Here is an 8,624-nt window from a genome sequence, read left to right on the forward strand (position 1 = left end):
TATAAAACTGAAACCTTGAATTATCCAGTACAAAGGATTGGGATCCTCAGTCATCCGACAGACTACACAGGCACACAAGATTGATACCCTGAGCTATCCAACACAAAGACACAGAACTAAGACGCAGACCTAGCTAGTTAGATTCAGAAATGTGAGACCAGGGGTACACTGAAGCCAGCTCATGCTGGCTAATGGGAGTCGATTGCTAAATTTGCAGTATGAACATTTATGCCTCAGAAACAAACAAACTCTACAAGTCAGGGCTTGATTTATTGTTTTACTGATTATTTACACTTAAGAAAGCATTGAGAAAATGTTAACAAGACAAATTAAACTTATACGTGTCATTTATACTTTTTTGAGGGTGGAGAATCAGTTTTTAAAAATTAACCAGCAAGCCCCTGACTAGGATCCCAAGTTTCCCAAAGTGCAGGTTGATATAATATACTACAGTGAAAAGAACACTAGATTTGGGATCAGCAGATGAGTGCAAGTGCTAAGTTTGCTTCATACAATCTGGGAGGCCCTGGGCAAGTCACTTCATATCTTGGGGCCTTCATTTCTTGTCACTAGCATGAGTATTGTGTTGAATAATCCTGAAGGTACTTTCTAGCCTAAATCCCAAAATATGCTGTACACAAGACTGGCACCCTCCTAAAGGCAAGGGAAAAAGGGCTTAGGGTCAAAGCCCCTGAGAGAGGGAAGACCCAAAGATCATAACTGCTTTGCTGGTTCTGATGCTCAGTGCTCTACAATGACAATTTAACACATGGAAACGAGGTTTCATTATATATTAGAAAACAAACTTCCCTTCCATCTTCACTTCCTTTGTCACTTACATTTGAGTCAGTGGAGTCTCAAGAGGCAGCAGGTGTTGTTGAATTCAATTGGGAAAATGTGTACTATATCCCTGAATAGCTCCTTTTTACTATGAGGGAACCACACACCTTGTCTAGGTGCTGGTGGCTAGCTCTTCTGGATAATTTTTTCCCCAACCTTCCTTTGGTTTTGGAGGAGTGATGATTTCAAATAATTACAAACTGTAAGAGTTGGAAGATGCCTTAGGAGCTATTTAGGTTAGCTTATCTGAATGAGACTAAGCTTAGATACCAATAGATTGTAACCAGTCATTCTCTGGTAGGTTTTACTTTGAGATAGTGAGGCATAGAGGAAAAGGTGCTAGCTCTGAAGTCAGAGGACCTGGCTTCAAATCCTACCTCTTACACTTCATGCTATTGGTATGATACTGGCAAATAACTCAACCTTCCTGGCCCTCAGTTTCTTCAGCCTAGATCTATGAACCTCCTACAGCTTTCCCCCAAAGGGGCGGTGTTCCCCCCTGTTCCAGGGCCTCCAATTAAGTAAGGCAATCCAACCCATTTTAATAGCTCAAATTGCAAAGAAGCTTTTCGTTACACCAAAACTATACATTTCCATCTCAAGTCCTGAATTTTTCTGACCACTCCTCTTCCAATAACTTGACTCTTCTCTTCTGAGAACTTTCCAAGGCAGAAACTTTCAGCTTCCTCGTGAATTTGTGTCTCAAATGGGATATTTGGGAATCACTTTGAACAATGCCTAGTGCATAATAGGCATGTAATAAATGTTCGTTCCCTTCTCCCCTTCCTGCTCCCCTCTCTGCCTTTGACCTCAGAGTTGTAACATCATTAGAGGCAGAATCAAATCCTTGCATATAAAACATCTGGACCCTTTCAGTTTCCCTGACCTTCCTGAACCAGGCATTTCATTTGACCTATATCTGCTTTGGTTTTTTTGTCTACAAAATGAGGGGATGATCTGGATCCTAAGGTCTCTTTCAATCTTAATTCTCTATAACTCTAAAAATCTCCTTTCTTATCTTATGTTGATTCACCCAAGAATCAACAGATAATCTAATCCAATATTTCAAGTGAAACATAGAAATGATGGATATTCTATGCTGTCACCTTGAACAAAATCACTTTAATATTAACAAGACCCATTTGGGGAAGGCATACTGTCAGAATCATTGCCTGGGGGCCATGTGGTATAATGGAAAGGACACTGGTCTAGGGAGTAAGCTCTAGTCCTAGCATCACCATTAGCTACATTGATCTCAACAAATCACTTAAATTTTCTAGGTCTCATTTTCTACATCTATGAAATGAGGACTTTAGCCTAGACCACTGCCAGGACTTAACTGGGGAGACAGGTGGGAAATAAAGAAGAATCAGATGAGTCAGTCAGTGATGAAGGCAAATAGAGTCATTTATTTATGGAAGTCCTTGTGGATTAATTGGAAACACCCAACAGTGATAGGGGCAACAAGGAAAGGGGGGTTACTAGAACAGTACCCTCCAAACAAGGGTGACAGCAGAGACCACCAAACCAGGCAGCCTTCTTACCTCTCATAATAGGGCCTACACTGAAATTTACAAAGAAGGATGGGGAAGTAAAGAGAAGAGATCCAACAGGATCGCTGACAGGAATGCTGTCAGAGAGCCTCAGGCAAGATGGTCTTCAAGTCAAAGCTGATGGAAGGGAACCACAATGATCTTGAGAGAAGTTACTCCCAGGCTTTAATGCATTGTTTGACTATGCTCTTCACACTATCAAATGACTTGCCCAGTCATAAAGGAAATTAGTGGCTGAGGTCTTCTGACTCCCAGTCCAATGCCCTTCTTAAAACACCATACTGTTTTCCAAAAGAACACTTAAATTTCCACAGAGAACAAACTAGTTTAAGGTCTCAGCCTTGAGAAACTCAACCCTAAGTCTCCCTCCCATCATATTACTATTAATAAATCAGCACTACTACAAAGAAATAAATTCAAAGAAAATAAAGAAATGCAAAGATGGTTTCATGAAAAGTTAAAGCTAGATAGGGCCTTAAACTCTTCTGTTTTTTATTTAAAGTCAAGTCAACAAGCCAACAAGCATTTTTTAAATGCCTACTATAGGCCAAGCACTGTGGTAAGCACTGGGATTTTAAAAAAAAAAAAGGTTAAAAAAAACCCCAATACCATTCCCTGTCCTCAAGGAGTTTATAGTCTAATAGAAGAGACAACCTACAACAATTATGCACAAAGACGATATATAGTTATCCCTTCTACATCATGACTTTCCCCAAAGCAGTTTCAATACATCTCAGGTTGGCATAAGAAATTAAATGGAGATTTGGGGGAGTTTTGAGGAAGCCTCAGATGACACACAAAGGCCAGCAGATGATACAGAGCCTATGAAATACTTAACCCAATTTTTACAATAAGATACTGAAAAGAAAAAAATCAGACCTCTTTTCTGGTATGAAGGTAGGGCTAAAAATTTTCCTGAGGATTTTCTATATCACATGATCTGGCAAATCCTCAGAAAAATTTTTGGCCCCACCATGATGGAAAAGGGATAACTGTATACACAAGATAAACAGAAGATAATCTTAGAGGTAAGGAGCTAGTTTTAAGAGGGATCACTGAAAGGTTTCTTGTAAAAAATGGGATTTTACCTGGGACCTGAAGGAAACCAAGGAAGCTAAGAGATACAGGTGAAGAGGAAAATAAATCTAGGCACAGGGAAGGTCCTTTATGATCTATCTCCAGCCTGTCTTTCCAGTCCTGTTGCTCATTACTCTTCCTTTCATACTCTGTTAATGCCAAACTGGTCTCTTCCCTATATATAGCAATCCATCTTCCATTCCTGTGACTTTGAACACGTCACACCCACCCCTCAACCCCCATAACTGGGCTGTGCTTTTCCTCACCTTTGTATCTTTGAATCCTTAGCTTCCTTCAGGACTCAGTTCAGGAGTCAAATCCTATGCAAGGTCTTTCCAGATTCTCCTCTACCACTATTGTTGCTGGCCATAGTACCTAGTACTTTGTATATATTTTCCTTTTAATTTTCTGTGTATGCATGCTTGTTTCCCATTTACAGAATGTAGGATCCTTGAGGGTAGAGGTTTTTTTCATTTTTGCCTTTACATCCACTAGACTTAGCATAGCACTTGGCATATAATGAATACTTGACAGGATGAAGGAATGAATCAATAAATGAATGTAGTCTAATGTACTTATGTTAGATGAGGAAATTAAGACACTGAAAGAGGAAATGAATTACCCAAAGACAAACAGCAAGGTAAGGGCAAAGTTGAGACTTAGATCCAAACCTTCAGATTTCAGACCCAGGACTCCTTCAATTCACCAAGAGATAGCACTGAGAATTCTGTAAACATGCCCTGTCAGTTCCCACAGCATTACAGATGCACAGGTAATTTTGTGATATCAGATAATGGAAGTGTTTTTAGTGGCAATAATGGATCCAATACTAATGCATCTTGTGTTAATAATGATAGTTTGCAATTCAGGAAAATCACCTATTTTGACTTCCTCTTTGACAGCCAACACTCCAGAAATTATAGGCTAGTAAGAAACAGAAAAGATGGAGATTAAGAAAAAGAATTGAGATACGTAACTGCTTAAGCAAAGAAGTTGCAGATTTGCAATGAACTTGATGGTCATAAATGTGAAGTTTGGGAAAAAATTAGATGATATTTAAGAATTGATTAAAACACCTGCATTCACATTTTATTACCTTTATAACCTCTGGTTCTTGGGGGGAAAAAAAAGGAGAAACCTGAAACTGGATCAGACATCATTAAAGATAGCACTAATGAGTGCATGATTTAAATTCTGAAGCACAAAATCTTTCTAATTTAAAAGCTATAAAAACTTGTGCTCACCCATTCCCAAGGAAGGACATATCCCCTTCAGAGGAAGTTCAAACATGCACCTCCTTTAATTTATTTCAATAGCAAACAAGAGAGCAGTGTTTTCTTTTTTTTCTTTTTCTTTTTTAATTTTTCAAATGTTTTATTAACTTCTGATTTACATCATTCATTTCCAACAGATTTTGCGTTACAAACTTTCTCCCTGTTTTTCCCCTACCCACCGCCCCAAAATAGCAATCCCACAGGATATCCCCTCCCCCAATCTGCTCTCTCACATATTTTCTCCCAAACCCCTTTTGACTTTTCAGGTGGATCTCTATGCTGTAGTGCCTGTGTATTTTATTTCCCAATTACATGTAAAATAGTATTAATAATAGTATATATATTTGAATATTTGATTTTAAAACTTTGAATTCCAGATTCATTCCCTTCCTCCCTTGTCTCCCACCCTTACTGGGAAGATAAGCAGTTCAGTATAGGTTGTACATGTGTGGCTAATGCAAAACACTAACATAGTAGATATATTGTAAAAGACTGACTATATTTCCCTCCCTCCTATACCACTTGTTCTATTCTCCACTTTGATCCCATCCCTTTTCAAAAATGGGTGCTTCCAACTTCCCTCCCCCGCAGCCTGCCCTCCCTTCCATCATCCCCCCTCTCATCCCCTTCCCCTGTACTCTCCTGGAGGGTGAGATACCCTATTTAATATGTATTTCATTCCCTCCTCAAGCCAAATTCAATGGGAATAAGGTTGACCCATTCCCTTTTGTCTTCCTATTCTTCCCCTCCATTGTAACCATTTTTCCTTGCCTCTTCTATAAGAGATAGTTTACCCCATTCTGACTCTCCCCATCTCCTCTCATTATATTCCTCTCTCACCTCATAATTTCACCTTTTAAGTATCATTCCTTCCTGTTAAATTGGTCCTGTGCCCTCTCTCTATGTATACCTGTAAACATATATACACACATTCACATATGTATCCATATGCCCATATACCCTCATATATAGACATATATACATATATATGTATATGTATTTCTATTCCCTTCAACTATTGAGAAAATTTCATAAGTTACAATTATTGTTTTTCCATGTAGGAATGTTAATAATTCAACTTTGATAAGTTCCTTATGATTTCTTTTCCCTGTTTACTTTCTCATGCTTCTCTTGCTTCTTGTATCTGAATGTCAAATTTTCTATTCAACTCTGTTTTTTTCAGCAAGAATGCTTGAAAGTCCTCTATTCCACTGAATTACCATATTATCCCCTGAAACATGATACTCAGTTTTGCTGGGTAGGTGACTCTTGGTTTTAATCCCAGCTCCTTTGACTTCCGGAATATCATATTCCAAGCCCTTCGATCCCTCAGTGTAGAAGCTGCCAGATCCTGGGTTATCCTGATTGTGTTTCCACAATATTCAAATTGTTTCTTCCTGGTTCCTTGTAATATTCTCTCCTTAATTTGGGAATTCCAGAACCTGGCTATAATATTCCTAGGAGTTTTCTTTTTGGGATCTTTTTCAGGAGGTAATCGGTGGATTCTTTCAACCTCTATTTTGCCCTCTGGTTCTAAGACATCAGGGCAGTTTTCTTTGAGAACTTCCTGGAGGATAATTTCTAGGTTCTTACTTTGATCATGGCTTTCAAGTAGTTCAATAATTTTTAAATTATCTCTCCTGGATCTATTTTCCAGGTAAGTGGTTTTTCCCATGAGATATTTCACATTGCCTTCTATTCTTTCATTTGTTTGGATCTATTTAACAGCATCTTGATTTCTCATAAAGTCATTAGCTTCCATTTTCTCCAATCAAATTTTGAAGCAATAATTCTCCTCATTGAGCTTTTGAGATTCTTTTTCCATCTGGCAAATTCAGCTTTTTAAGGCATTCTTCTCCTCATTGCCTTTTTGAGCCTCTTTTGCCATTTGAGTTAGTCTATTTTTTATGGTATGATTTTCCTCAGTCATGCTGTTGACTCTCATTTCATAATTTTCTTGCATTGTTTTCATTTCTCTTCCCAATTTTTCCTCCACTTCTCTTATCTTCTTTTTAAGGTCTTCTGTGGCCTGTAACCAGCTCGTATTTTCCTTTGAAGCTCTTGGTGCAGGAGTTCTGACTTCACTGTCTTCCTCCTGTTCCATGCTTTGCTCCTTTTGGTCCCCAAAATAGGAGTCTAGTGTTGGAATCTTCTGTCTGCTTTGTTTCCTTTGCCTGGTCATGTCACCCCTCAGTCACTTGACCCCTGGGCTTTTTGCCACAGTAGGACTCTGCCACCAGACAGGGGAGCTTTTGTCCCAAAGGCTGGGGTTTTCTCAGCTGCCAGAGGTATTAGATGGGCGCCCTCTCTGAGGTCTCCATACGCTCTGCCAAGCTGGACACACACCCCAGGACCTCCACCCTAGACTGCAATCCAGATCCAAGAAGGTTAAAGCAAGAGCAATTACCCCTCAGACTGGTGCTTGGTCCCCCTACACTCTGCAGGCCAGGAGCTGAAGCTGCCCTGACTCAGCGGCTTCTCACTCTGGGGGCAAAAGCTAAGCACTCCCACTTACTGAGTCCCAAAGTACAGACTGCGCTGACCTCTCACTTTGTCCTTCATATCTATGTGTTGATAAATCTGGAAATGGCCACAGCTGCTGCTGATCTGGAGTCCCTCCGGCCTACAGCTGGTCAGGCCCACCCTAGGGCTAAAGCCTTGGAATGGGGCTGGGCTTGGCTCTCAAAGCGCTGCACTGGCCAATTCCTGCCTGCCTGCCAGGCTGTCTTCAGTGGGAGGTTAGCTTCTCTGTGTCATTTTGTGGGTTCTGCAGCTCCAAAGTTTGTTTAGAGTCCCCTTTTTACATGGATTGAGGAAGGTGGAAGCTGGAGCAGTGGGGAGGTCCTGCTTCTACTCCGCCATCTTGACTCTGCCAAGAGCAGTGTTTTCAAGCTCTATGAGATTGTCCTTTCTGTGTTTTTTTTTTTATTTTTCTTTGTTTTGTGTTGTGTATGGAGCCTAAACTATGGCTCACTGAGGCAGTATTGTGGTAGAGCTTATCAAATCCAAATGTCATTTTTCTTTTAAGAGGTCTATAAACTCAACTCAGCACTTCAAAACAATATAGCTTAAAACCAACCTATCTAATGCATCAACTCAACTTCTAGTCTTCTAGTAATGGCTGGAGGCCATTTGAAATAGGAGTTTTTGCACATTATTTTCAGTAGGTCTTATAAGCTAACACAGGAATAGATTTTTTCTCCTAAATCCACTGGAGTAGTTCTTATAGAACAGGGGTCCCTAACCTTTCTCATGGAGAGAAGTTATACTCTTGACTTTCTAGACTCACAGATCTAGGAGAGAGGACCTGAGAGGTCATTGATTCCAAATCCTCATTTGAGAGTTGAACAGAACTGAAATATAGGGAAGTTAAGTGGATTGGCTAGGGTTAAAGAGTTACTGTGTGGGGTGGGATCTGAACCCAGAGGCCTTCCTGACTCTAAGTCCAGCTTTCTTCACAATACCACACTGCCTTTAAGCCTTGTTTCAGAAGTTTCTTGCTGCTTGAAGGGTGGTAGAGGCTCTGCCCTAAGGGCCAGTTTCTGGTGGCTACATTCTCTATTCTGCAGGAAATCTCAGGGTAGGAGGTTCCCACCCTGGAAGATAAGGGCAGCACAGTTTGGGTGAGTTGTAATTTGCATCATTGGAGGGAATATCCAAATCAATAGATCCACAGATCAATTTGAACACAGAATTTTGGAGAGTGAATGAGTATTTTGGCAAAGATAGGAGCAGAAGATGGGGAAGGCTATAGCTGAGGAGAGACCATGAACATGGAAGCCATGCATCCTATCTGGACCTCATTAGATAGATAGATAGATAGATAGATAGATAGATAGATAGATAGATAGATAGATAGATAGATAGATAGATAGATAGA

The sequence above is a fragment of the Petaurus breviceps genome, unplaced genomic scaffold, assembly GCF_028583685.1.
Source record: "Petaurus breviceps papuanus isolate PSGF00001 unplaced genomic scaffold, PetGlider_PUasm1.0 37, whole genome shotgun sequence".
Classification (NCBI taxonomy): Eukaryota; Metazoa; Chordata; class Mammalia; order Diprotodontia; family Petauridae; genus Petaurus; species Petaurus breviceps.